The 27,776-nt window shown below is 42.7% G+C and overlaps 2 long non-coding RNA genes across 3 annotated transcripts in view; one reads left to right on the forward strand and one right to left on the reverse strand.

The window, feature by feature from the left end:
- LOC137856078 (uncharacterized) overlaps positions 1 to 19,782 on the forward strand; it is a 97,023-nt gene extending 77,241 nt beyond the window's left edge. For both annotated transcript variants that reach the window (XR_011096185.1, XR_011096186.1), the window contains 2 exons: positions 16,629 to 16,705; positions 17,827 to 19,782. This is a non-coding gene — a long non-coding RNA (uncharacterized lncRNA). The remainder of the gene's footprint in view (positions 1 to 16,628; positions 16,706 to 17,826) is intronic.
- Positions 19,783 to 20,868: 1,086 nt separating this feature from the next.
- Positions 20,869 to 22,393, reverse strand: LOC137856080 (uncharacterized). The gene is made up of 2 exons (XR_011096188.1): positions 22,123 to 22,393; positions 20,869 to 21,036 (listed from the first exon to the last, which is right to left on the reverse strand). It is a non-coding gene; the product is annotated as an uncharacterized lncRNA (long non-coding RNA).
- Positions 22,394 to 27,776: the final 5,383 nt, after the last annotated feature.

Genomic DNA, 27,776 nt, shown 5'->3' on the forward strand with positions numbered 1-27,776 from the left:
GCAGTAGCAAAACCATTCATTTCTGGCTGGTTTGTGTTGCGGGGAGCTCTGATTCAGGCTGCTGTGGATGTCTTTGCCGGTCAGAAATACTGTGGGCACACTCATTTTCCCTTGTGCCTGGGGTTTGGATGAGATGCTGGTTCTTCTGGATTCATGTCCAGACAGAATGATTGTTTCACATGCTTGCTGACCCACCTCTGTTTTCCTGCATGGACAGGTATATACAGCATTGCTTCCAGGACATGGGAGCAGCTCTCAGGATGCCCCACTGTGTTTTATACTTGGCTTCTCCCTAAATATTTCTTCATGCACCAGCAAGTCCCTGATGCCTCTGATATCACTTTCTAATAGCAGAGGCATTCTCAGTTTCTCATTTCTTTTCAATAAGATGTCTGCAGCTGACAACTCACATGCTCCTCTTGCTATTCTGTAATGTAGAAGTACTAAATGCAGATCTGATTATCCCTCTGCCTCCTTTTTCAATAGGTGCTTTATTGTGTTGACAGCATCACTCACTGCCCATTGCGTTGGTGTAAAGGGGGCCTGCAGCTGTGTGTCTGGGGCATTACCGCAACGTGTTTAAAACTCCAGATCATCTGTGCTCTTACACTAAGTGTGCCACACTTGGTGCACCTAGAGCTCAGATGAGTCCCTTGTTTAGTGGTGCTGTCCCCTGCTCAGGCTCTCTTAAGAATAAAAAAATGTCACCTGTTCCCAGGGCAAGTCTGCCGAGCTCTGTTAGCAGAAGCAGTAGGTGGCAAAATGTCCTTTCCAGCTGTGACGAGCCACCAGTAGGTGAAGACATGAAACCTTTGACACTCAAATACCATAGGCAAAACCTCATTCACTATTGCGACACACTTTTGTTAGCATCTGTGAGACATAATCTAGTGCTCTTGGGATGACCTCACCATCAAGGAAAAGTCCAAGGGCTTCTCAGGTTTTTTTACTCATTGTCTTGGTACCTCTGGGCTGAACTTCTCCAATCCATTGATTAACTACCTCTGACCCCTTAGTGAGACCAGCACGCTATGGTCCTATCTGCACAGTCACACTTTCAAGTCTAGTAGGTGGATTAAGCATGAGTGTACTTCCCCTGTTCTAGATTTTGAGAGATATTTGTCCTTTCATACCCATCTGTGCTGGAGTAACCAGAGTGACGTTAGGCTCTAGTCCTGGTATCTCTCTACTCATTTTGCTGTGTTCACTTTAATCCTAGTCATGTTATTTCTATTAGACAGAATGTGTATTTTTATTTGTTCAGCTTTAGGCCAGCACTGTTTTGTTGTTGTTGTTTGTTTGTTTTTCAGTCTTGTGCAGAGCCATACTGTTTTTCTTCTGGCCAACACTTCAATTACACCATCAAAAATGTAATACATTGATTCAAATCACCAATGCCATCAGACTTCCAATCCCCACGAGTAAGAGGTGTCTTCTCCTTTGTCAAATGAGCGCATATGTGCACTCCTTTTGTGCAGTAGTGCCTGCCAAAGCCTTGTATCAAGCACAGGAAAGCATTTGGCATCCACCACCTCCCCAGAGGCTTCTCCCCTCAGAGGGGAAAATTCCGCTTTCCCATATTACGTTCTTTCAATAATGTACGTAAATGAGGCTATTTAAGGTTTCACTGTTTTTTTGTTCTTTTTTATTTTTATTTTTCCCTTCTGCAAAGCCTATGCACTCACAGCTTCTTCATCTTTCTCTCTGTTTCCTTGCTTCTCCTTCCTTCATTTGGTAAGACCTGCCTTTTAGCCATTAACACCCTGTTTCCTGTGGTTTTCCTCGTAATGTTAGCGTTACTCTTTCTGGCACTCGTCTAGTGCTTGAACAGTCCAAGGCGAGCTTATGATGGATGTGGCTGCTTTTTCCAAATGCCAGCTGTCTGCTTGGTTTATGTTAAATGCCACAGCAGGGGTATGTGCATATGTAGTTTCTCCTGGATTCAGGCTCAGAGAAACAGTCTGAGCTGAACCTCTTCAGATGAGGTCTGGGGATTTCTGGGTGGCCAGAGCATCATCAGCTTCAGTCCTGGTATCTGCTGAGATCCCCAGGCGTCCTCCTCCAGGACTCCAGTCCCAACCCCACAGCTCAGCAGCAGCTCATCCCCCTGAAAATGTAAGGGGCATTTGCCAAAGGGTCAGAGCTAGCCTCAGAGTTTCAGTGGGACAGGTTGCCCTAACATGGGCCGATGCCTGAGTGCTCTGTTCATCTCCCACAAGTGCTGTCGGTGCCTGCCTGTGAGACTGGCCTTGGGATTGAATCTGGGGTTGAAAAAATGAGTTAGTTTCTGCATCTGGTCTTGGGCTAACTCTGCAGTGGATCAAATGTTTAGTGCTGTTTTTTAAAGGTCCTGCTATCACTCAGCCACTGTTGATACCCTTGAGAAGTAGTCCTGACTAAATTTTTGGCTAAATGACAGTAATAGCTGGCATCTCATCCCATGCTGTTCTCATTGTGGCACTGATCTTGGGGCTCCAGTGGACATTAGAGAGGAGACCTTGGTCTGCCATGCTGCTTGGTGGCTCTCCTGGTAGCTAGGCCCTGAAATAGGCTAGCCCCAGCCTTACATTGTTCAGCAGTTCATCGGAGATGTTCAGCAATGTGAGGAAGGCAGGCACTGGGGAACCTGGAGAGGTGAGAGATACCAGAAAATGGACAGAGAGGCGAGACTGACTTTGAGAGAGGATACTGGGGCTCTGTGCTGCTAAATTGGCTGTATCTAGAAGGGAAAGAGTGGGACAGTCAAATTCACATCTTAAATAAAACTATGGATTTCAGTACAGGACAAAACACTTCTGACCCAAATTGTGCTCCTGCCTCTGTCACTGGCCACTGTTTGTCTCTGGATAGGAGGCCCCCTTTTGCCATGCCTCTGCTGCCTGATCTGTAAAATGAAGATATCAATCCTAATCCTCCTTATAAAGCACTCTGAGACTCACTGGCAAAGGAGCTGTGGAACTGCAGAGCTAAGTGGACTGAAATGGCTGTGTTATTTTTGCTGAAGTTTAGAGCTTCTTAAAAGCCGGAGCTAACCGAAGCAGTAGTTAGACAACAGGAGAAATAACTGGGTCAGGAGCTATATTTATGAACAACGGCAGGGTCATATTACTCACTGTGAATAATTTATCTGACAAAGACATATAGTTTGCATAATTTTCTTAAAACAATGTACTGTAAATATTGCAGTCTGCTGAATAATTTGGGAGATGAGTCAATGGGATTTGGTTAAGGTCCAACAACTTTTTGAGTTATGGAATTCCTTATTCCCAGATACTTTAACAGCACCAGCTGCAACGAGAGTAGGTTCCCACTCACTCCAACTGGAAGTTCCCTTCATGAACTGAATTTAAGAACTGGCTCAATGGGGTTGGCCCTTCAGGGATCATGGGCTACTTGGCTGCTGTTGCAGACAGTGCCCCACCAGGTCTTGCTTGCCACAGTAAAGCTTGTTTTGAAGAATGGAGGCTTGTGGTAAAACCTTGCCTTTTGCTCTAGATAGCTAAGTGGCTCTTGTACTGGCCTTTTTTGTGACACTGAAGCTCAAACATTGCACAGTAGCATTTGCTTACATGAAAATTTCTGCTCACAATGGACTTTTGTGAACAGAACAACAATTAGCATTCTTGGGGCATTATTCTGAGTTTAACTTAGTACCCTTGAAAACAATCAAATTCTGTGTTTGTTAGCTCTTGGACCCCTCACTGTCTTCTAGCTAAATAAACCGTTGTGGCAGAAGTAGTGCTCAATGGTATCTGTTTGAATGAAGAGCCTTGCTTGTTTCTGAATGCTTTTCTTTCATTCAGAGTCAGAAAAAAAGCTCCTGTATCTCGTGGGGCTGATGACATCCACTCCCTTCTGTCAGCTCCTCTCTTTCACCGTCTGGGTTCACAAGACGAAACGGGTCAGTGCACTGAACGGCCATCTGGTTTCTGTGGGACCTGCTGGAAGTGGCTCAGCAGAGCACAGCCATGCTGAGCCAGCTCTCCTGCAGCACCCCTGCAGGTGTAACCTTGCTGAGTGCTGCTGCAAGACACGGCTCTGCATCCTATCTTGCTGCTTTGGGAAGGTCACGTTCCCATGAGAGTTCCTATATCTTCGCCACCAAAATAGGGCTGGTCTTTCATCATGATCTGATCGGACCCATGCTCTCCTCTGGCACAACAGATTAGAGCTGCTCTTTTGCCTCCATGCTCCAGCTGCATGACATGACTTAGAGACAGCCCACCAAGTCTTTTTCCTTCACATCCATCTTGCTATTATTATCTTATTTGCCCTTCTTCCCCAGGCAGCAGGAGAGGCAGAGAGGCCTTGGCTGGGGAAATGAGGCAGAGGAGATACTGCAGAAGGAGAAAGGGCTCAGGAGCATGGGGTGAGGAGGAGACTGAACCTCCAAGGGCAAAACAAAGCAGTCAGCTGAGAAAGACAGAGAGACTGAAAAAAAAATAAATAAAAATGTAGAAGTTAAACTTAGGACAAAGAGAGAGGGGAAAAGCAATTTCTATTTTGCAGAAACAGCTTCTTAAATGTAAGTAGAAAAACTAAAGTTTGGTTCCTTCCCCCATCCCAAATGTCCCACCGGCTATGTGTATGCCCTGGAAAAATTTGCTTCATGGCCCTCGGCTTCAGTTTTGCTGATCCAGATTTATTTTTTTCTACTGGCTTTTCCATTTCCAAGGTAAATAATGGGACATGGTGTATTATCAGGCATTTAGAAGTAGAGAGGACAGCACCCATGGGGTATTGTAGGTTGCATGCACATTTAATGAGCTGCCCCCTCACTTACTCACAGACTCACAGTGAAAATATTGATGCTCAGCCCTGCCCTGGGCATGAAATATGGGGTTTTAATTCAGCACTGAACTGTCTGCCCTTTAGTGAATGCTAACCATGTGCCCAGACAAGAGGAATGCATTTGCTTGGACAGTAAACATCTTTTTATGGACCTTAAAATAATTCGGTTTCCATTTTCTCCTCACCAGGCAAATCTTATTTTGTCAGGACGGAGCTGTCACAGGCAGCACCATTTCATTCTTCGCCATGCCCAGCACTCTGTGGTACTGAACCAAAGCTCTGCTGCTTGAGGACAAACCCGGACAGAGGGCATGAAGAAAGCTCAGCTGTGCACGGCTGCTGCCTTCCTGGCACTGGAGCACCCTCAGCAATCTGCTCAGAAAGCTCAGAGCTGACTTTGCATCTTTTGGCCTTGATCTCTGGCTCTAAAGTTAATTGGGATAATTCAGAGTTCACACCCCTGTCCCTGAGGGGTTGGTTTAAAAATACATGTAATGTGAGTTTGAAAATTATTTCTTTTGATTGGAAGTATTTGGAAATGTTCCTCTCCACTGGTTTTAAAAGGTGTCATTTTTTTATGAATGCTGAGACGTTGATTAATAAAATTCCGAAAGCATTAACTCAATTGAGCCAACTCCAACTTTTTTTTTCTTATTATGATTCGTGAAAATAAATGCAATAAAAAAAAATCCCAGCAGCTCTGTTAAACTGTATCCTCAGCAGTCTCCCTCCTGATAGCCCTACCAGATGTTTTACAACGCTAGAGGCAGCGCCGTTTGCACTTTCCTCCAGGGATGGCCAAGTGAAGCCTTGGCTCAGCACCACGAGCCCTCAGCGTGTGACCCCACATCTCAGACATGCCGTAAGTTAGCTGTACCCCGGGAAGGGGCATGGGGGATTTGGTCTCCCCAGCTGTAAGACACCTCGGGGAGGAGTAGGTTTTTGCCCGACTGCTGCATCCCCTCTTCCAGACTACCAATGCGGTCAGGGGAGGAGAGGTGATGCTCAGGTCCTTCTTCCCCATGGTTCAGGGTTGTTGGGTGCAGGCTCTGGCTCTCCCCATGTGGGAAGGACAATGTCCATCAGACACCAGAGCCCACCCGCCCAGAGCCTCTCCCTGGAGGCCGCTCAGCCACTTCTGGTTATGCTCTTCCCAGGGCCGCAATGAAATATGCCCATGGAGCAGAGCAGGAGACACTGCAGCCCTTTGTGCTGCTGAGGGGCCGAGAAGCGGGGGAGGCGGAGGTGGGGACCGCTCTGGGTCCCAGAGCACCGTCCGGGGAAGGATTTATTGCCCTGGCTGTGTTTGGGACACAGACTGCTTGGGATAATCATCCATCCTCCACGTCTGAGTAAGCTGCCACAGGAGATTCATTTGTAAGCTGGCCTACCTTCTTCCTGAGGTTTCTTTCTCCTTTATGCTGCGAAGGCTAATATATTGTTCAAATTAAAGCGGGCCTGGGGACTGAAGACAGAGCTGGTTATTGAGTGGAATGGACTGATGAGGAGTGGGTAATATATTTAAAGACTGTGTAGGAGCCGCTAGGGACAATATAGTCTGATTTATTTGATTTAGTATAATTTATAGTACACTAGACTATGTTGTGATTCTTCAGGATTTTATCAGGAAATTTGCATTCAATATTTAAGGATCTCTGGGCAGAAACACTCTCCTTCTTTTATTATTTTGGCCTTAAAAATAGTATGTACCACAGAAGAATTTATAAGTGTATAAAAGGTTTTAATAAGTTCAGATGGTAAAAAAAAAAAAAAAAAAAAAAAAAAAAAAAAGAGCTTGAAAACCAAGATCGGCGAGGGAGGAGGATTTCTGCTTCACTCTTTCCCAAGAGCATAGGTGGACTTCTTTTAAGAGGGTATGCTGCCTTTGCATTTATTTTCCTCTTTTTGTCCTGGGGACAGAGTAAGCCTCAGTAGACCCTCCTGTATCTGGAGGCCAGTGGCTCAACTGATGTAAACCAGCAGTCAGTCTTTCTCCTTGTGTGTACTAAAAACTGCAGATGTTGAACATCTCCTGAGATGGTCCCTAATTTTAAGGCTAGAAATTTGTTTAGTAGAATAGATGGCAGTCCATTGTTTGATGCTCAAAGCATAACTTCTACATCATAAAAATCTTCTGTTTCATAAGTTAGTCCTCTAATAATTTCATCCTCCCCAGAAACCCTCCCTAAAGGGAGAGACCTCAGGTGAAACTGGGCTTTCATGAGAGCAGAAGCAGCTTGAGCACAAGATTGGGTCTCTCAGCACAGTATCAGGGAGACTAAATTTTTTTGTCCTACAAGATGAATCCTTTTCCGTACACAAAGCAGAAGAGGCGGGGTTGTCCTTTGCCTATGCCATATCAAAGTAGCTCTTGATGCACTGGAGATGCATCAAGACTCAGCATGCATGCCATGTCCAAACCATGTTAACTGTTTGTAGAGGGTTCTCCATCTTAAATCTGTGAAATGTCATAGATTTGTCCTCTCTCTGGACCTTCCCATTATGTGATTGATTTGTAGGTACATTCCATCCTGTTGAGGTTTGCATCCTGTTACAGCACAGTGGGCTGCAGCCCTCAAGTCCTCAGCCTAATGGTGTTCAGTTGGGAAAGTCTGAATCCCTGGTGATCTGCAAACTGCAACACACTATTTAAAACCTTTGTTGACAGTCAAGCACATAGAGTGTTTAAAGTTTTAATAGGCTTAGAGTTAATTCTGGAGTCCACCAACATCTGCGTACATCCGTAATTTACGAGCACCTCTTACTTGGTTGGTTTAGTAAATTGTACCTAAGAGTGTTTTTGAAACTTTGGCAGCTCCACCTAGAGTTTCATGATTCATCTGTGCTTTTGCCAACTGCTTCGGTTCTTTTTCTTTCTTTCTTTCTTTCTTTTTTTCTTCACCCCTTTTCCCTGTTGGAAGATGTTCTTAAATACTTAATTCAGGGTTTTGGTTTGGAATGCACTTTGTCACACACGTTTTCTGTGCCAAAACCCTTTACACACTCTATCAAGGACAACTTTCCACATGCTAATATATTTATTTGTAAAATGGCTTTTAAAGCCAGTGCAGATTCTGAAGTGTGATGGGCTGAGTCTGCTTGTGGAGGAGCCCTGCCCATCGCTCACGGCTTGCACCCTGGCTGCGCAGAGCCTGCTGTGTGCAAATAGGCGTCACTCTCCTGCGACCTCTCTTTCCTTTCTTTCCTCACCTTTTGCTCTCCCAGGCCCCACTTGTTGAAGTTGTGTACTGAAAGATGAGTACAGATGTTTCGTAGTGATTTCTGCAGCTGTTTCTCTGTATTTTTGAGGGAGTCTAGTGAAACAGGGCCCAGTCACGTGGAAGTTCCCAACCTTGCACCCCCAGCTACAATCCTGCGTGTGCGAGTCCATTTCACCACACTCCTCATCTTCTGACCACCTGTCTTCCTGCTGCCCTGACGAGCAGAAGGGACAGTGTCCCCCAGGAGAGGGCTTGGCTGTAAGCACAGGCAGTGAAGCTGCAGGCCATTTTGAGAAGAAAAGCAATGGGCTGGGAGCTGCAGGTGGAGCTGTGAAGGGGAAGGCATGGATGGGCCTACACCTTCAGCAGAGGGTCCCCGAGGTACCACCGGATGCCTGACTTCTGGCCAAGGACATTTGCTTCAGCTGTGAGGGTCCTATCAAGAAAATATAGGACAGCTGCCTGAAGGCAGACGGAGAACATGGAGTCTTCCAAAAAACCTCTTTGTGCCTTTGCCCTGGACAGCCCTTAGGAGCTGGGCTGGGAAACACTAGGCCCGTTTATTGTAAATAGAGGAGTCAGTGTTCCTCGCGTGTATAAACCTTTTAGTTTCTGGCAGCCCATGTCAAAATAATCCTGTTTTCCTCAAAACATGTGAGTGTTTCTGGGCTCTCAAGAAAGCTTAGTGCCTGACAAACTCAGCGCTTGTCTCTTCAGGCAGCTGGAGGTGGCGGGGGCACAACTGTGACGTTGGCTGCATTAGCAGCTCTCATAACTTTCCTTGTTATTTTTATTGTCTCAGCCTCCAGAGTGCTTTGATTAGGCTGGAATCCTAGCTTTCATATTTATTTATTTTTTTAGAGCAAGTTTCGAGCCCTTGTGACTGTGGAAAAAAGTAGCTTGAAAACATGCAATGTGCTTTGGATGTGCTAAAATCAGAAAGTGAACAAAGAGCCCAGCTGGGACTGCAGGAATGGTGGGATGCTTTATTTATTTATTTATTTTTCTTAAAAAGAAAAAAGAAGGAAAAAAAAAAGAGCTCTGAATTTATCCTTGCCTTGCAATACCTCAACTCTTGTTCTCACCCTTTTATTAGCAGCATGAGGCAGTGGCACAGCTTGCCTGGGGTGGCACAGCAGGGCAGCAAGCCAAGAATATGCTCTAGGTGTCTTCACCACACACCGTAAGGGCATTTCCCAAGAGCTAGGCTGGGGCAGGCAGTACTCGTGCCGGTACCAATTGGCAGCATAAGACCAAAAAGTTGGGAAGGGAGTTGTTCACATCTCACAGCAAGCCAGCTTGCTGTCATGCCGTGTTTCTTGGTGTACTGCCCCAGACCTCATAACACTGCATTTCCAGCATCAGGCCATACCAGCTGCGATACCTCAAGCCTTGCTGTCAGAATCACACACTTACAAGACTGGGTGCCCCACCAATCTTTTACTACTATTTTATTAATGGGAAAAGACTACATCAGGCAGTTAACATGAACCAAGACATTCCTGCCTATGACAAATTAAGGTCTAAGATGTACGCTGCGAAAAAATGTCAGATGTGAGCTATAGAGCCATTAATTGTCAACAGCTTGGGCTCTGTTGACACGTGGGTTTGTTTTACATTATTCCTATAGGGAAATAGAGTGGCTGATGCTCTCGTACTTAGGCCAGCTGATTTGTCTCGGGCAGACAGTTCTTCTGCAAAGAAGAGGGGTCTGAAAAAAGAGGGTTTGGACTGAAAGAAGACAGGGTAGAAAAGAATGAAATAGAGCTAGTCCTATCTTTAAAAAAACTCACAAAGAGCTACTTTGATCAAGTTTATATTTTTGTCTGACACGTGGATGATAGGAAGAACTGGCATCAACTCTGTCAGTAAAAATATCTTATTGTTATTAATAACTTTGTTAACTCTGGCATCCATTGTATGCCAGGCACTGTGCAAAACCCAAGGAAAGCATGCCGTCTCCCTAAAGAGCTTGTACTAATCCAGACTATTGAAACAATATTTTTTTAATACTTTGTATAAATCATTCTTCTAGCAGTATTTAGTATAGAGGTTTATGCTTCCCCATGCATGTTTTCAAGACAAACAAATTTGCTACAGTGAAAACACTACACAGTTCAATCCAGCTACCTTTGATGGAGTTTCTTCCAGGCAAACCCTTGGAAACTGCAGAAAAGCCCTTAACATAAAGTTAACTTTGAAATCTGCCTAAGCATCATTAACTTTAGCGGTCTCAAATACATGCTTTGCATCAAGCATGTGCTGAAGTGCTCCTCCCACTGTGTACGGAATTGGACCCATGCAAAGGGTTTTGGTGATATATAGTGTAATATCAGAGAGATTAAAATCCCCAGGGATTCACTATGGAGGAGGGAATTATATCATCTATCACTAGGGCAGTGCTCTGAGTTCTCATCAGGCAATGTGAGCTCTCTGAGATGTGAGACCAACAGATCATCCCATTTTACCATGTGTCCAGAGCATCTGCAACAGCAGCATCCCTATTTTGCCACCTAATTTTTTGTCATTTTCTACTGCAATAGGAAACAACAATAACATTAACAACTGTAGGGCAGGGTTTCCTCTTAAGCATCTTGATGCTTAAGTTTAGGTCTTCTATTTTCCCTATTCATTCATCAAAGCATCCTCTTTCACAGTCAAAAATATGGTTTGTTTATTTATTTATTGACAAAATGAAGGAAAGACCTTAGGTCAATGATCATGTAGGAGAAGTAGCTATTAAGAAAGCAGATGAAATCATGAGGGGCCACTAGTATAAGATAAAGATTAAAAAAAAGACCTTAATTAAGCCTGGGTAGAACCAAACCTGTTGTTAAATAAATAGTGATATAGTGAAATAAAAACAGCAACAACAGCAAAAAGCAAAATAATAAAAAAAGTTAAAAAAATGAATTTATATGAACTAAACAACATTATCATGTAGTCTCCAGGGGAGGATAACTGAAAAAAAAAAAAAAAAAAAAAAAAAAAAAAAAAGATAATATTGGAATAACTGAAAAAAGATAATAATGCCTAATGAGGTCCTGAGGGGACTATTTAACTAGACTACACAGACAGCTAGATTCAAAAGGGAGCTTTGCCCACATAAAATCTTCAGACTTGTGTCCAATTTAGTCTTATATGTTTAAGGCCTGCAGCCAGCTCGTGCCCGCTGATGCTGGCAGTGCCTGTTGCTGCACTCCTGCCTGATCAGCAGGGGCCAAAGCAGCAGATCCGTGATCACACAAGGGATGGCAAAGACCTGTTGTTTCCCCTATGGTTTGCTGCCCCAGAATTAATTCCTAGATCTGGACCTTTTCTAAGCCTATAGAGATCAGAGGCAGAAATGCTTCATAATGCACCGAGACACCTGAGTTAATGGTTTTCACCACTTTTTAAGGGAAGCATCACTGGTTTGGAGGTAGGATGTGAGCAGAAAATCCCTCCCTGCCTCTCCTCCCACCTTTTCCCCTCTATCCCACCCCTCATTGCAGCACTTTTTCTATTCCAGTAAAGTTCCAGGCCTTTACTTTTCAGACTAAGTTTGAATGGGCTTTGACGGTTCAATATAGGGAGAATAGGCAGAAACGCACTGATCCTTAGGAAACGAGCTGTGCTGTGCTGGAAGTTACTGAGAAACAACATACAAAAGCCAAGCCACAGCAGAGAGTCTCTTTAGAGTTTTTGAATGACTATTATTTTTCTGGCTGATGCTTGTGAAATAAGTCAGGTTGGCACAAGCAGTTCAGTGAAGACTTCTCTGGACATGTGAAAGCCCTGAGAGCAGAAAGGCTGTTGCAAGGCTGTGGGTACTGCATGTGGGTAAATAAACATTTTTTTCCCCCTCAAATCTGATTGTTTTTATGTAAGTATGCTCAGCCTTATAATTATAGGTAAGACCACTTGGAGGGAATAGATACACAAGGGCAACCGCATTCATTTCTTGTGAGTCTCTCTAGAGGCAGCAGACTTCAACACTTGAAGGTCTAGAATCCCAGACTGGTTACACTATGAGCACTCTGTTTTTATTGTTGTTTCTAAGAAATCCCAGTGAAAGTCAACTCATTTTTTCTTTTTATAATACATTAAAAATACAAAATATATTATCAAATCTAGTATAAAAAGGAAATCTTAACAAACATTTGTCAACCATAGCTCGAAGAGACTCTTTAAAGTATTTTAACTTGTGTGACCTGAAGAGGAGGATTGTGATACATGTCCTCAAACAGTTCTTTTTGTAAAATTATTTAGCAAACAAGAAAGAAGAATGGTTTATTTAGAAGTACAAAATGAAAAGATTGAGAACTGGAAACCAATAAGAAAGAAATAAGAAATAAGGAGCAAATATTAGGCAGCCAAATGACTGTGGCTTGATATATCTTGTCTCAGCTTTTCTTTCATTTTCCCAAAAAGAAGTTGGCAATGACAATAGAAAGACTGTGAACTATGTAACAATATGATGTACTTGTGCCAAAATGTAAATACAAAAGAAATGTTCTAAAACACCATGTATCAAATTATCTGCAAGAAGCAGAAAAAGTGAATTATATGTTCATTTTTATGGAAACAGAGAAAGATTATATGCAGAGCTAAGGGGTTTATCTTCAGATAGGTACAAATTCCTCATTAAAAATTTGATCCAGATTAGAGAGGACCAAATGAATACCTTGATGATGTTGTGGTGGATGTGGTGAGTTATGTATTTCATCATGATCCTAGTAAACAGAATAAAAGCAGAGTAAAACAAAAATTAAAGAACAAAATCAGGAAAAAGCAACAACAAAACAGACTCAGAATGGGCCTCACACATCTCTTTTTTTATCAACTAACAATATGAATGAGGATGTATTGACCTTTTCATTAATTTCAAATTCCATAAATGGGAATCTTTGGGGATCAATATAGTAGGTTACATGCAATGTAACATTTTTGTAAGGCTCTCAGGTACAGGTCTTAATTCGATGGATTCCAGCCCCCTCAGGATAATAGCTCTTTGTTAACCCTGGATTAACATAGGCACTAAAGACAATTTGTAGGGAGGAGAAAATAATTTCAAGCCAAAGGCCTTCCCTGTGTGCCTACATGTAAAGCACAAGAGACAGAAAGAGAAAAGGCAAATGCTCTGCTTTCTGCTCAGTGTGTACTACATCTGAGATCATTAGGACTTTGCTTTTAGGTGTTGTTAGTATTTTTTTTCTAAGGTAACTCAGTGGCCTTCAGTGTGTCAATGAAAAACAGACAAAGTAATGTAAGAAGAATACTGTGACAGCACTCTTTTCCATCTCTAGCCCTTAGTTTTTTCAGCCTGACCTTAGCTGTCTAGTGGCTGCAGTTGTAACAGCAATATGCACAGATCAGTTCATAAGATTATTAAAACATTGCACATAAAACCTTTACCTGAGTTATTTTTATTAGTTTTTCAGCTCGACAGAAACAATTAGATTTTGTGCAGTGTACTCCCACAGCAAAAGGATATCACAGTATGCTCTGACAGGCAAGTGTAGGAGGCTGTAAACTAAATGAACTACAGTTATTGGGATCATCCAGTTTTACTTTATGAGAAGGCTGGTTGTCTCAAAATAAACCTTGACACCCTTTCTTTTCTTAAGGTCATATAGACAGGACACCTGGCAGAGGCTCACTCCCACTGAAGCCAATAACATCAACCCTGACCAGCACAAACCAAGACTGGGTCAGCTTGTTCTCCATAAGAACAGAAATCAAGCACATTTTCCTTGTTGCCAATATTCCAAGAAGTACATGAATAAAAACACTATTTTTGGTAAATGTCACAGCCAGGTTGATTGTGAGGTCTTCACTCCTTTGTGCTATGAGAGCACATTATTTTTGTAACGTTAGTCACTGTTTCACTGTGAACAAGGGCATGGCAATCTGCCCCTACATTAAAAATTGAAGACAAATCCCATTTGTTCTGCATTCCCCCCTGGGGATTATTGCTATAATCCTTAATTGACAATGATTGCTTATTATGACACATATTAATTTCATTTACAGCATGTCCAGTTTTGTTAAACATCAATGATGCTAATTTATGAATGACATCAGCAATAACTCTGCCTTCATTCAGGGCCATTCCTGCTGCCAATCCGGGCTCAGGCTCAGCGCTGCAGCAGCAGCAGCAGCAGCAGCAGGCACCGAGTGACACCCATGTGTCTGTCTTTCAGCAAAAGGGATGTTTCTTGTTTCTGAGGAAGGGGCACCTCCCTGCCCACACACCTGGGAGGAAGGCTCCCTTCTCCCCGAGAGGGGCAGCCTCGGAGGCATCCACCCCATGCCAGCTTGACCAATGTGGTCATCCTGAAGGAGAAATTTCTCGGGGAGCAGGGGAGAATGAGTACAACGGGATAGTAGTTTTAAATCCGTGTATCACAACTGAGATTTCAAAAACGTAAGTCTTTTGCTGAGGCTCTACAACACTTCTAAAACCAAAGGCAGATGTGGATCTCCTTGAAATCTCATGTCATAGCCCCTTGCTCCGTTGTTGCCAGGCTCCTTACTGACAGCCTTTTCTGCGAGTCACAACTGCTCCCACTACTGCTTGAGTTTTGTTTTTCATTTCCACTTCTTCTCCAAAAAAAAAAAACAAAAAAAACAATGCCATAGAGGAGCACATTTCATCTCGGCATCTGTCAGAAAAAACTTTCTTTTATTTCCTCCCACAAGCTTAACACAGGGACAGAACAAGACGGCACTCAGCATTACTGGGAGAAGTGTGGGAATGAAACAGCCCTGTATGGTATCGAGGTAGGAGGCAAGGGGAGCCTTGCCAGCAAGTTCTGCCCCACAATAATGTCATGGTCATGTGCAGGTGCCAACAGAGACACGTCTTGCTGTCAACTTTTGTGTCACATCGCATCAGCATGTATCCACACCCCTAATGCTGCCTACACCCAGTGAGAACTGGCTCTGTAAATGTCCCTCACTACACCCAGAGGCTCCAAGTGCAGGAAACACACTGTCAAAATATAATGGTCCGGCTTATGGCTTGGTTGGATATTTTATCGTCTTGGAAAGGCGTTACAGCTGGTGTGAACTTTTGTATCAGATATCAGTGTTCCCTGGTCCAAATTCTTTCATGTGACTGGCTTTGGTTAAAGAAGGCACTCTTGCTGAATTTAATTAGATAGAAACACAATTTAAGAGCAGATACCACCCCTTCCCATTACCAAGGAAGATGGCCTGGAGCATTGCTCAGTGCCCAAGGGTCTCCCTAGCGTGTTTTTTTGGCTGAGAAAACAATGTGCTATATCCAGGAAAAATATGAAGCTTATATCCGTGCCTAGAAACTGTCAAACTGGTATCATTATAAATTGTACTGATATAAAAACAAAAAGTGCCTTAATTTAATTATGGGTGTTTTACTTGGTTGGTGTAAGACAGGTTCTCTGGGACCTTTTTCCTATCAGACCGTCTTGAAAGAGAGGCCTCAAAGCAGGCCTTGTGTGCGCCACAGACATGATACAGGCCCCACCGCAGGGCCACGGGCTCACCCTCCTCTTTGCAGGACAGGGCTAGCTTTTCTCTCACACACCATACCCACAGCTTCACCAGTGACATTTCGGTTACAGCAGTAAATTCTGGGTGGGAGAAGGTTATGGCTGGGGCTGGGAGAACCATCTGAGTGGAAGGCTTTATCTAGCACTTTCCTTTCTTTCTCTTCTTTCCTTGTGAGCTTCCCAAGTCGAATTTCCTTCACTCCCTGAGGAAGCAGATGAGGCTTTAATGCAAGCAAAACAGTGGTTTCTAACCCTCCTGCGATCACAAGGAGGAGGAAGGGTCTTTGCAGCCGTACATCTTAGCAGAAGGTGCACCCAGTGCAGATCTGCGTTTTGAAGGAAAACAAGTGCTTTCATTTGGCATTTCCAAAAAATGCGTGCGCTTCATATTACCAACTGACAATCCACCCCCGCTCACTGTCTGCAAGCAGTTTGTGGTCTGTGGAAAGCTGGTGAACAGCTTGCTAGGAGCCTGCTGGTCAAACCTGCTTGGCTGTGATCAGCCACGTGGCATATTCTGTGGCCTTGGGGAACAAACCCTGTGCTCTCCTCAAACAGCCTGCAACGTCCCCTTCCAGCTTGCAGCTTTAGCAAACGCCCTTGCCAGCAAACATGTCCACTATAGTCATTATGGAAGGGGAACAAAAAAAGGACATGGACAAAAACGAGGTCTAAGAATGGGAGGAAGGGCTGCAGGACTGGCCCTGCTCTCCACCACAAGCTCTGCTTTTACACCAGCTTTCCCCCAGAAATCAGCAACCTGTTAGGGAGGTGGTTCAGTGCTCCCTTTGTTCTTCCTTCCCCTGGAAGCCGGAGGGCTCATTTTTGTGTTGATCCACTCTGAGCAGGAGACATAGCTTGGATTGCTCTCCTTACCATTTTCACATGCCAGCAAAGCTTCAAGCTGCCATTGGGAAGTAGGGACGGCTCTGTACAGACTCCTCTCCCAGCCCCTCGGTGAAAGCTCCTGGTTCTTCTTCCTTCTCCCAATGATTCGTTGTTTCAGCACAGAAAAAAATGTACATATGTATCTGGATAAGGCAGGCTGGGAATTCAAGCCACGTTTTCTGAGGAAAATAATCTGTTGTCTCTTTTTTAGAGAAAACCAAAGAGCTTGTGCAGTTTGGGAGAGGTAATGCTGCTGGTGCTCCTGATTGGGACACATGTGCAGTGAAGGTAGGTATATGAAGCTTATAACCATCCCAAAATGCCTCTGGTAAGATTCTGGCCTGACTACGTTGAAAAAGAGGTGGGAGAGATCACTATTATCATACTGAGCATCCTGTGCAATTGGAGTTGCACCTAAGAACACGCACCCAAAGCAGCAATATTTGTGCAGGGTGACAGACACCGAACTCCCAGACAGAACTGAGACAAATGGCTGGAGACTACCGGACAAGAAAACACACAGCTGGAAAGACAGATAGCCATCAAATTCTTCTTACTCCCTTCTCTGGCACTTTGTTCTCTCTGCAAAATGTTGTCTAAGTTTCTAACACAGACAGAGACTAGAAATGGAAAAAGTAAGTGGCCAGGCTGTGGTTATGTCCTATTTTCTTTCCCCAATAGGGGAGTATTGTATAACAGAATTCTGTTCAAGTATCAGTTTTATTCCTAAAATAGTTATTATTCTTCATACTGCATATGAAACAAGAGACATGTTTTGGTCTAGCACACTTCTTGATAGCAGTTTTGAGTGAGCTTTTTAAAAAAGTAATAAATAGAAAAATAAAATTAAATTATTCTAATTAAATTAATTTTAAATGAATTTAAACTAAATTATAAATAAATAAAATGTAAAAGGAGATATGAACAATTCCTTTTTCATGTGTATTTGGGCAAAATAGACATCTTTGGACACACTGATCCTTGAGCATAAAATCTTCAATCTATTCTCTGATAAATGAACCACAAAACTAGAAACAAAGACAGGTCTATTTTGAAGACAGTGAGCAGATTCTAATATCTGGGGTAATGTAACGCTGTTGGAGTGCCATGTTATCCAGAGTCTGAATGAAATCCACTGGGAAACTGAGGATCTCTGTAAATGACATGTCTATGAGCTGATATAAGATCAGTAGCAGAAATATATATGTGTTTGAGTGCTCCTGTATCAGAACAAGGCCAGTTTCAAGAAATCTGAAAGTCCTGATAGAAGAGAAATCTTGTTTGGCTGTAGTTCAGGAAATTATAAGAACTCCATGTGTAAAGCTGAAAACTAAGCAGTAAAATTCCCAGATTAATCTTACTCAATTTCTTTCCCACTTTTTTTTTTTTTTTTTCCCCTCCCTGTATAGGAACAGAAATATTATCAAAAAACCATCCCTCACAGTGATTTCAATACTTTATGCAGTCCTGGGAAAAGATATATAAACCTGAAAAAAAAATGCTGGAGGCAAGAAACAAAGCAGCTTTGGAAGACAGTTGTTATTCATGGGCAGGTTGTGTAGCAGCGGCAATGCGCTTCATTCTCTGCAAGACAAAAGGTTTAAATAGTCCTTTCTCAAAATATATCACCAGTATAAAAGTCAAGATGTTGGATCTAATTCAGTTTTCATTCATTCTAGCCCAGTTTAAACAACTTTTGGAAATTTAGTGTGAGAACAGTTTCCAAAAATAGGTATGAAGTTAAAGGATTGATGATGGAGAAGACAGCATCCATGGGAAAAAGGTCGGGTGGCCACAGTGTTCTCCCGTCTCTTCTATGCTTCAGAAAAGTTTGTCTGGTTTTCGCAGAGTTTTGAGTGAAAATGGAATTCTCTTGAATTATTCATTATGTTTTCTTTGGGTCACCTTTCCCTATATATTATGCCAGCAAAATAAACAAGTACAAGGAACCATAGCTTTGATTTTAGTATGGATATGTGTGAAATACACTGAGTCAGGAGTGCTATGATAACCATATGTACTGCTGTGTGTATGTCACACAGACAGATGACCATGAACAGAAAAACGCAATCAATCATGCTGGTGCTTTCTTCCTAGCCCTACGCCTCTCATGTGCCTACACCAGAAAACCATTGATGTGCACACATGTGTAAACAAAAGATGGCATACTTCTATTGCTTTTTTTTTTTTTTTTTTTCTCTTTCTTCCAGCCATTCTGTAACACAAGGGATAATGCTTGTTCTCATTGTTTTAAGTGGCAATAATCCACTTGCTAAGTGGAAAAATTACAAGGCAAAAGGTTTTAATTTAAAATCCCAACACAAAAAAAGTGATTACTGATGAAAAAAAAAGACCTCTGATATCTTATTATAAGAAAAAGCACTTTTCAAAGAAATAATTTGCCTGACAAAATAAGAGGCTAATAACAGTGGTCTTAACTCAGGTATAATTTAGGCACAGCTTGTGTAAATTTCCCTGAAGAACTTTGCCAGGGTCCCCACCTGTGTCAGTCCTTGCTAACTCAGGTGGCTACACCACCTGTCTTGTGATGTGGAGCTCCAGGTAAAGTCACCAACTCACCCTCTGTAGTGGTTTAGCATAAGATCCTGAAAAAAAAATAATAAAATTTTACCTGCCTAAGGAAACACATAAACTCTAACAAACAGGACTAATCATGTATCTTAATGCTTCCAAGGCAGGGATCTGCTTCAGCTGTCTCAAACTTACTTCCTGATGCATCCATCACCCACATGATGGTCCAAGTAAGCTGCATTAAACAAAAGCCATTGACGTATACCCTACAACCACTGCTAGAATACAATGGTCTTGAACCTAGTTTACTTGGCAAGCTACAGAAATTACTTGTTTTTCAGGCATTGTGAACACACAGCTTTTGGATCTGAGAGGCCATTCAGTTTGTTGGCACAGCAGGATGGGAACTGTGGAGATCTGGGAGCACCACTGGAGTGCTGGTTACACAGATGTCCTAAGCAGGGCTGCTAAGTGGTTTAAATGAAACCAACACTGTGCCACGTGAGAGATCAAACCAGTACTTGTGACAATTCTCTTCCATCAGGAAAATAAGTGAAATTCTTCCCAGAGACCTCGAAGGAAAAGGAAACAGTGGGCCCCCTTGTAAGGCCTCCCTCCTTAACTTCGTTACTGGTTTCTGCGGTGGCTGGGCCTAGCTCTCTGGAGCAGTGCTTTGTTTCCCACATGCTAAGTTGCAATGGCACAGGACAGGACAGAGGGACCTTTGAGCAGCTCCCCTGTTATTAAATGATAGTGAAATTCCTTTACTGGCCATGGGGTCAGCATTCAGTCAAAGTTAGGCCCTTTCTTGCTCAGGAGGGATCATCCAGCTGCAGCAAGCAACCTGTGGGCTGAGGCATACAGCCATGGCATCATTAGCAAGGTCAGTGCAGAAATGCATTTACCTGCGGGTTGTGCACAGTTCTGGGGGGTGTGTGTGTATGGGGGTATCTCACTGTGAACTCTGTCCACCTCTGGCCCATCCCTGTGCACGGCAAGCAGCACAAGGCCACAGCAGGAACGTCTTGACTGATGGATTCACATGAGTACAAGGCAAGTGCCTTTCTCAAATACACAATTGCTTAGGAAATGAGTGGGGTTTGGGTTTACACCCAAAGCTAGAGTGCTGACTCTTTACCATCTGGTGACTTCTTAACTACAACCATACAGCACAGCTCAAGTCCTCTGAGCAAAGAAGTGACTAATACGCTGCAGAGAGATCCCGAGTTGGTAGGAAGTAATATTAGCCTTCTGCTGTCTTCACTAGTTAACGTGATACGTAAATGAGTAACACATGATACGATTTGAAACCCTTGCTGTCTGTAGGAAACATAACCCAGGGTTAGTGCTTTGGAGGAGATGGTTTTCCTAATGAATATGTTCTTTGTTTGAGAATGGCAGCGAAATCCCAGTTTTCTTCTAGCATCTTGTGCAACATGTCCAAAACAACACTTGTTCCAGGGGATGGCAAATACTTGAAGTTTGAATGGGATCGGCTCTGTTAGCCTGAGTTTGTACTGCCACACCCTGACATCCACACTGCAAGGAGCCCTAACCCCTTCCTCGGCTGCTAGAAATGAGCTTTGCAGTGTGTCTCAAGCCTGTACGAAAGCCCTGAGTCTGTTCATTTGTACTAAAGCTAGAATTAGCATCGCAGATGTTTGAAAGCAAATTTAAAGCAGAAATTTCAAACAGAGCCATAATGAGTTAGGTTTCCCTATTAGATGGAGGTACCTAGTCAAGGGTGCTTTTTATCCCTGCTCGGTGTCTTTCAGCTCCTGTGGATTTCTGTGAAGACTGCAAAACTGTCAGCATCTTTGCAAATCAGACCAGCAGTAAAGTACTGAGCAGAGGATGATACTTCATAGACATCAAGTTATCAGACTGCTTTATTTATGCTTTCTGTTGCGTGTCATCTCAGTGGAGTAAAAGCTACTTAAACCTTGAAGTAGCAAAGCTAGGAGGTTCTAAAGACATGTTCCTGCTGAATCCCTGTTTCAATTTTTCATATAGTACATGTCCATGTGCACAGTCTTCCTGTGCTTCTTTTCTGTGAGGCCTTTGAGGAGTGGCTTTTCTTGTCAAACCTGGCAGAAGGAAAAGAGAAATGCCAAAAGACATAACACAGCTTCCTGTAGTGTCTACCTTAAAGAGGATCCACTCAGGATCCTGAATGAGCAAACTTTAAACAAATTTTGAATTTTCTGGTAATTTTCTCCAGCAACTTAATCCTTAAAGTCATACTCAGGTAGTAAAGAGACAGAAACATACCACATATCCTGGGGGTCCAGTCAAAACAGCAGATTTCTAATGATAAAATATTTCAACAAACTATTTCTATGAGAGCTTCAGAGCAAGAATTCTTTGTAAAGATATTTTTGTAACTCAAAAATAAATAAAATAAAATTGTAGACTGTGGAAAAAGGATTGTTGTTTGTATTTTATATATGAAAATTTCATTTCAAATTCATTTCAATCAGGTGTACTCCTGGGAAGTATAATAACGATAATAGCACACGCACACACGCACACATATATATGTGCAATAGTAATAATAGCACATCCATGGATTCTCACGTGTTTTTCAATGTGCTGTGAAAACATCTGCTAGTACTCATCAAACTCCTTTGTGGTTGGTTGTCCCCATTTTACAGGTTGAAGAAATTAGACAAGCAGGTTAAAGGACTTGCCCAAGACCACACAGGGAATCAGATGACAGAGTACATATTAGAATCATAATTTCCTGGCTCTACTTCCAATTACTTTGTGCCAAGGAAAAGGCTACTTTTTCTAATGTAACACCTTGCTTATTTGACTTTCTTCTTTCTCTCTCTCTCACCCTGCACCATCTCACCTAAAATATAGCCGAACAAAATTTTTCTCCTTTAATGCACACTTTTGTATTTAATCTGTGGTGCCAAAGAGATCAAATAAATGCAGTCACCACTCCAGAAAGAGCAAGGAGAGTTTATTTAGCTGATGTGATGGCATAGGTAGATTATAAAAACTTTCCAGATTTTTGGCAGGGAGGCGACCTCCTAAGCCCTGAATAAACTTGCCTGTGTGGATCAGGCAAGTCTGCACAGCCTCCCAGGTAGGACAGGTGCAAAGCTGACAAAACCAGCACACTGAAACTACAGTACCCCACGGTGGATGTCATCCAAAACACACACCTTGATTCCTCATTTTTCTTTTCCTGCAGCTCTCCAGCTGAGCATGTCTCCATATCTCCATATCTGATTTTGGTGAAAGTAAAACGTTGTGATGGAAGAGGAAAAAATTCTCAATGCTCTCCTCAGATAAATCTCCAGAGATTTCTTTAGAGTATTTCTTTACAGTTCCCCTTTGTGCTGAGAAATTATTTCCCCCATATTTTAAAGGCTATGTTACATCATTTGCTTTAAGGGTTGGAGGGATTTGATGCTAATGAATCTTCAAAGTCACTGTTATCTTTTTTTTTTTTAATTCGTTTTACCACAGGGAATTCAACTCATGTGACCATAAACAGGTGTAGATTCATTCCTGATTGTAATGGTGCAATCCATTTACCCTAATGAAAACAGCTCAACTGATTGCAGGAACACCTCTGAGGAGGCTGCAGAGATGACGTCTCTTGCACTGGATTAACCATGTTGTACAATTACAGCAGGATCTGGGAAGCTTTGATTGAGTTATCTGTAGGTTAAACACATTAGTCTATTCTTAAGCTGCCTTAAACTCTCGTAACTGCTTTTCATCCAAATCATGAGCAACCTTGACACAGCTTAGTGGTGAACATGGCACTCCTCATCTGCCTCTGTGGTTGTTCTCACATGAAAATAGGTTTCTGATAATGCAGAACTCCTTATTACTATGTTATTTTTGACCATGAAGGAAAACTGTATCCCTTCTATCAAATATAGAAATATAATATTGGTGGTGTTGTGTTTATTTTTTTTTCTCTTTTCTTTTCATTTTGTGTTGTTTTAAACTAAACTTCCCAGCAATTTCTTACTTAAAAATAGCTTACTGTCTCTTTGAAGTGTCACAAATACAGTGTAATGATCAGATCACCAACACTACAGGAATTTTTGTGTTGTTCTGTGTTACTGAATAAAAATGGTGATTGAAAGTTACCACATAAGCTTAAGACAATTTTTCTGTGACCCAATGTGATGTTCGTGTGATGACAGTGTGGTGTCCTTTATCTGTGCTTGGTCCTGTGAGGCACTGCTCGGTGTGGCTGCATGTGCTAGGACTTTCTCTTCCCCACGTACCCAAAATCATCTGGGCACTTGGTCTGTGCCCACAAATGCACATAAAAACCAACAGCTGCTGCTCCCTCGAGTTAACTGGAGTTAAACTCACAAACAGCTGTAGCAGGAGCAGAGTACACTGAAATTGAAGAGGGTATTTCCAACAGCCAACTCTCTAGGCTCTCTCTGTGGTCAACAGAGAGATGGATAGGGAGAAAGAGAGCCACATCACCTTTCAGAGGATGCAGCTGGGTGAGGGCTGGACAAGCAGCCTCTGCAGACTGGTTTCTGAGCCAGAGATCACCCTGGAGTGAAGGTGATCCTCCTGAGGGCATGGGCTCCATGGACTGAGGTTGGTCACTGCTGCATCCAGATGAGCAAAGAAACTGCACATAAGTAACACACTGTAAAAAAAAAATGTGTAAAACGGAGTAGCTTGGCAAAACAGCTTGGCAATACATGTTCAGCAGTGGAAAAAATCAGGTTTTTATCTAAGTAAACAAATGGTTACTTATCTTCTGTGTTACCAGGTGGTAAGATGTCTCTTGCTCTTCTGCTGCCATATCATAATCCCCTATACAAATATCAAACGAATGCAGATCAAGCTGTTTTGGTTTCTAATCATGTTTTTTAAGAGAAGTTGCTGGGCATAATGGTCTGTTTACAGAATACTTTCACATTTTATACTTGCCAGAGGTGTACGCAGGCAGCAGCAGGGGTATAGTTTGTCTACATGCCAACTTTTCACAAAAGAAAAGCTTCATAAATCACTTCCCTGAACTGTCAGTGCTGTTAGCAACTCCCTCTGGCTTTGTACAGCCGAGGGGGTTATGTTGAGCACAGTACTCCTCTGCAGCCAGAGGAGTCCTGCGTTCGTTTATTTTTCTTTCCTAATTACCTATAGTGAGGGAAAGCTGGTCTGAGCTGAGGAACCTTTTCAAAGCACATCAGATGATCAAAAAGCTGCAATGGGCCTCTTCAGTGCCTAACAACTAATTGTGCACAGTAGTCTGCATCTCTGCTAGAGCTGGCTTGGCATCACTTGCTCCTTCCTTAGCATCTCAGTAATGAGCATGCCTTGCTGATTTGCTGATTAAAAAAAAAAAAAAAAAAAGTGGGTGTCTGGACCCAAAGCCATATAGCTAATGCAGACGTATAGACAATGCACACAAAAGCTTCCCGGTGTCGGATGGGAAGAACATGGGCCATAAATTCTCTGTCCTAAACGTGTAGCCACACAGATGGTTTTGATTACAGCAGATGTTGTGTGAAAATTAGCTTCAGCTTGTGGCTAAGTGGAGGAACATTTGTAGAAAAAGGTTCAGGAGGTGAAGGCTATTTTTAAGACTCCTGTACTTAAAACAAAATCTTTGTCTGTGGCATAGCTGACTCAAGGTGCAGATTGCACTCACGGAGAGGTAAGGAAAATATTTAGCTTTGCACAGCTGCCTTGCAGTGGGTTACTTGTAGATGTGGCATTTCCCAGAGCTTCTGCTTAGTGTTTTCATCTGCTTCAGCCCGTGGTTGTGCCACTCGTCACATGGCATGAAGAGTAAATGCTGCTGAATATATTAGGGCAAGGAAATGAACTGGAGCAAGAATGCTTGCCTTATCTTACATGCTGCTGTTTGTTCCTGCACTGGTGTGCAAATGAAAGATGGTGTTGACTGGTCCTGTCTCCCAACACTTCTGGAGAAAGCCAGGAGAGACCCCTCCTGCAGGCACAGACAGGGGTGGCATCTGCACCCAGCCAATGATGGCATTCTAGATCTCTCCGGACCTATAAGGCCATATTTAGGTGCATAAAGGTACTTCCATGCTCCAGGTGGTATCTGAGGGAGCTGGAGTCACCAGGAGCTCCACACACAGCTCTCAGAGGAGAAGGGGCAGGCACAGCTGTCCCCTCTCAGCAAAACATCTTTTGGAAGCTTTCTGTGTTCCCATATAGACTGATGCTCAGCATACATCTCTAGCTCTTGGAAGGAAGCCTTGCATAAAACCAGATATTTTGAGGAGAGAGAAAAGCATTTCACAAGAGCTTTATCCATGCAGCATAGCCAGAATTCCATAAAAAAGCCCCCAAAAAGAAGTGGGGAGTTTCATTTTTCAAAGAGCATCTTTTTGCAGACATCAAAGTTTAATTCTGCTTTTTTTTTTTTTTTTAAAAAACTTATTTCTATTTTCCCCAGGATCTTCTCCAGGATATGCAGACGGAGCTATCTTCCATTTAAGATTTGGTATATATATGCAGATTTATACGGATTTATTTTCTGCTTTTTGAAACTCCCCAGTTAGCCGGTTCAAATTCACTGCACTTGAACATTTGCTTTCAATAAGAAAAAATGTTGATTAAATCAATGTCCTGGCCAAATCTAGTAAGTTTTTTCTGGCAATACCTTTAATGAGTCCCATTTATTAATTTTTTCCCCCTACCTTACTTGTGTAACAAATTTCCAGATATTAATGTCAAGAAAGGCAATATTTGGCCTGTCATATGAGAAAAGTAAAAACAAACCAGCACACTTCCTTTTGTAGTTCTGGAGCTCATGCTCTCTTAATACCTATGAAAGGATCATTTTGTAAAGTATAAATTTGGAGCTAAGTGTTAAAGCATGCTGGTTTATATACGATTATGTACAAGCATGTATGTGCTTATATATACACACGCATATTGTAATGTGTACATTGTAATCAAGAGACCACTGACCCATGCAGTCTTTTTATTTTTGGCAAATCCTTTCTCGCTCTCTCTCTCTTTTTCTTTCTTTCTTTTTTTTTTTTTTTTTTTCTCTCTCGGGGGATTGTTCTTTAATGCAATTATACTAAATTGACATTCTCCTTGTGGTGTTTAAAAAAAGAGTCATCATTTTTTGAGCTTTCATATAGTACGAGTCTGTATTTTTTGGCTTCAAATTAAAATGACATTTGATTGTGTTTCTAAAATATTATGGCTAGATAAATTAATTACACCAGAAAATCCAGAAGAAGCAAACAATTAAAATAATAATAAACATCAGCTGCCAGCTCAGTCCAGGCTCACGCATTACACTTCACAATTTTATTACTTCAAGTGGACGTGTAATTAAAGGAAGGCGAGCGAAGAGGACACTGCTTGTGCAAATAGCCTTGAAGGTCGGTCAGGCATGGGTGTTGTTGGGATGTGTGCAATTGCTTGGGCAGGCCAGGGCAGAGGAGATGTCCTTGCCCTGCTGGGAGGAGGTCGCTTGTTTCAGCATCTCTGCTGGGCTCCTGCAGGACATGGGATGCCTTGGCACTGTGACAGCACAAAGAGTGGCTCGTGTTTTGCCACCTGAGCTCCGCCAGGACCACCCGCTGCGCCGAGAGCCGGAGGTCCGGTTTCCACCACGGCTCTGTCCTCAGCTTCCCAGGTAGAGCCAACAGTGGTGTCAATTAGTTCCACTTCTGGTTTTCTTTCTGTGATATTTGCCTCCGTTAATGGAAACCGGCTATCAATTTATTTCTCCTTCTGTGGGCCACCAGCTGGTAACGATAGGATTCTTGTTTACTGCTGACCTTGGCTGGATGTGAAGGAGTGACTTAGAAGTAAACGGTTCCATCTCCCATTCCCAGACCCTTGAGCCATTATTTCCTTCTGCCCTACCAAGCAATGCACTGTTTTTAATAAAATATATTGCCATTGCTTTGAGTATGCTCGAGCCGTTTAAAAAATCTATTCGCAGTAGTCTGGTTAGGCAAAAATAGCCCAAAGACAGCACCCACTGCCAACATTTTCTTTGGTAACTGCTACCGAAATTCCCCGTTTCATTCTATGGCTGCACTGCAAGATAGTTCTTCCTTATTAATTGTAAGCATGGTGCCATTAAGACTGCCAAGTAGCAGTATAGCCAATATAACTCCTACTCATTTTATAAAGACAAACATTAAAGTCATCACTCACTTTGTGGCAAAAAAGGGAAAAATGCAGGAGCATACCAGATGAACCTCAGACGTTGTGCCCTCCAACACTTGCCCCAAAATGCAGCTTCGTCGTAAATGTGGTCAGCTGCCACATCTACCCGCTCACTGTGGATCCTGCAACGGAGGCAGTGGCCACACATGCTTCTGAAGATACACGTAAAGCCATATCAGGGCCATCTTCTCTTGTGGATCAGACTGTAACAGTGTCATCGGTCACTCTGACCATTTTTTAATCATGTTTTTCTTGAAATTTCCCCACTCTGTGGGAAATGGACATTTAGAGAACTTGTTGCAATTGCAGATGAAACCAAATGTTGCACTGGAATTTCCTGCGGGACACAAAGTCCAGTTTTCAGGAGGCTCCAGGCAGTATGCAACACTACATGGTACTTAAAGGGGAACGGGCATGTTTCCTCAGGAACTCTTTTCCAGGGGATGGTAGTTGGGCTACAGGGCCCTGGCAGATGGTAGCTCATCATTATGATGCTGGTTTGCAAACACAGAGTAAGCTGGAATATTTCCCCCACCCCACCCACAGATTTCCTGGAGAAGGATGGGGACTCTGTAGTGATTTACTAGGGTTAGTTTTGAGTTTAATAGGCTGGGAGACCAACTCAGATGTTTCAGGTGCTCTTCTGCTCAGCACAACCTTT

This window comes from Anas acuta, chromosome 4 (genome assembly GCF_963932015.1).
Source record: "Anas acuta chromosome 4, bAnaAcu1.1, whole genome shotgun sequence".
Lineage (NCBI taxonomy): Eukaryota > Metazoa > Chordata > Aves > Anseriformes > Anatidae > Anas > Anas acuta.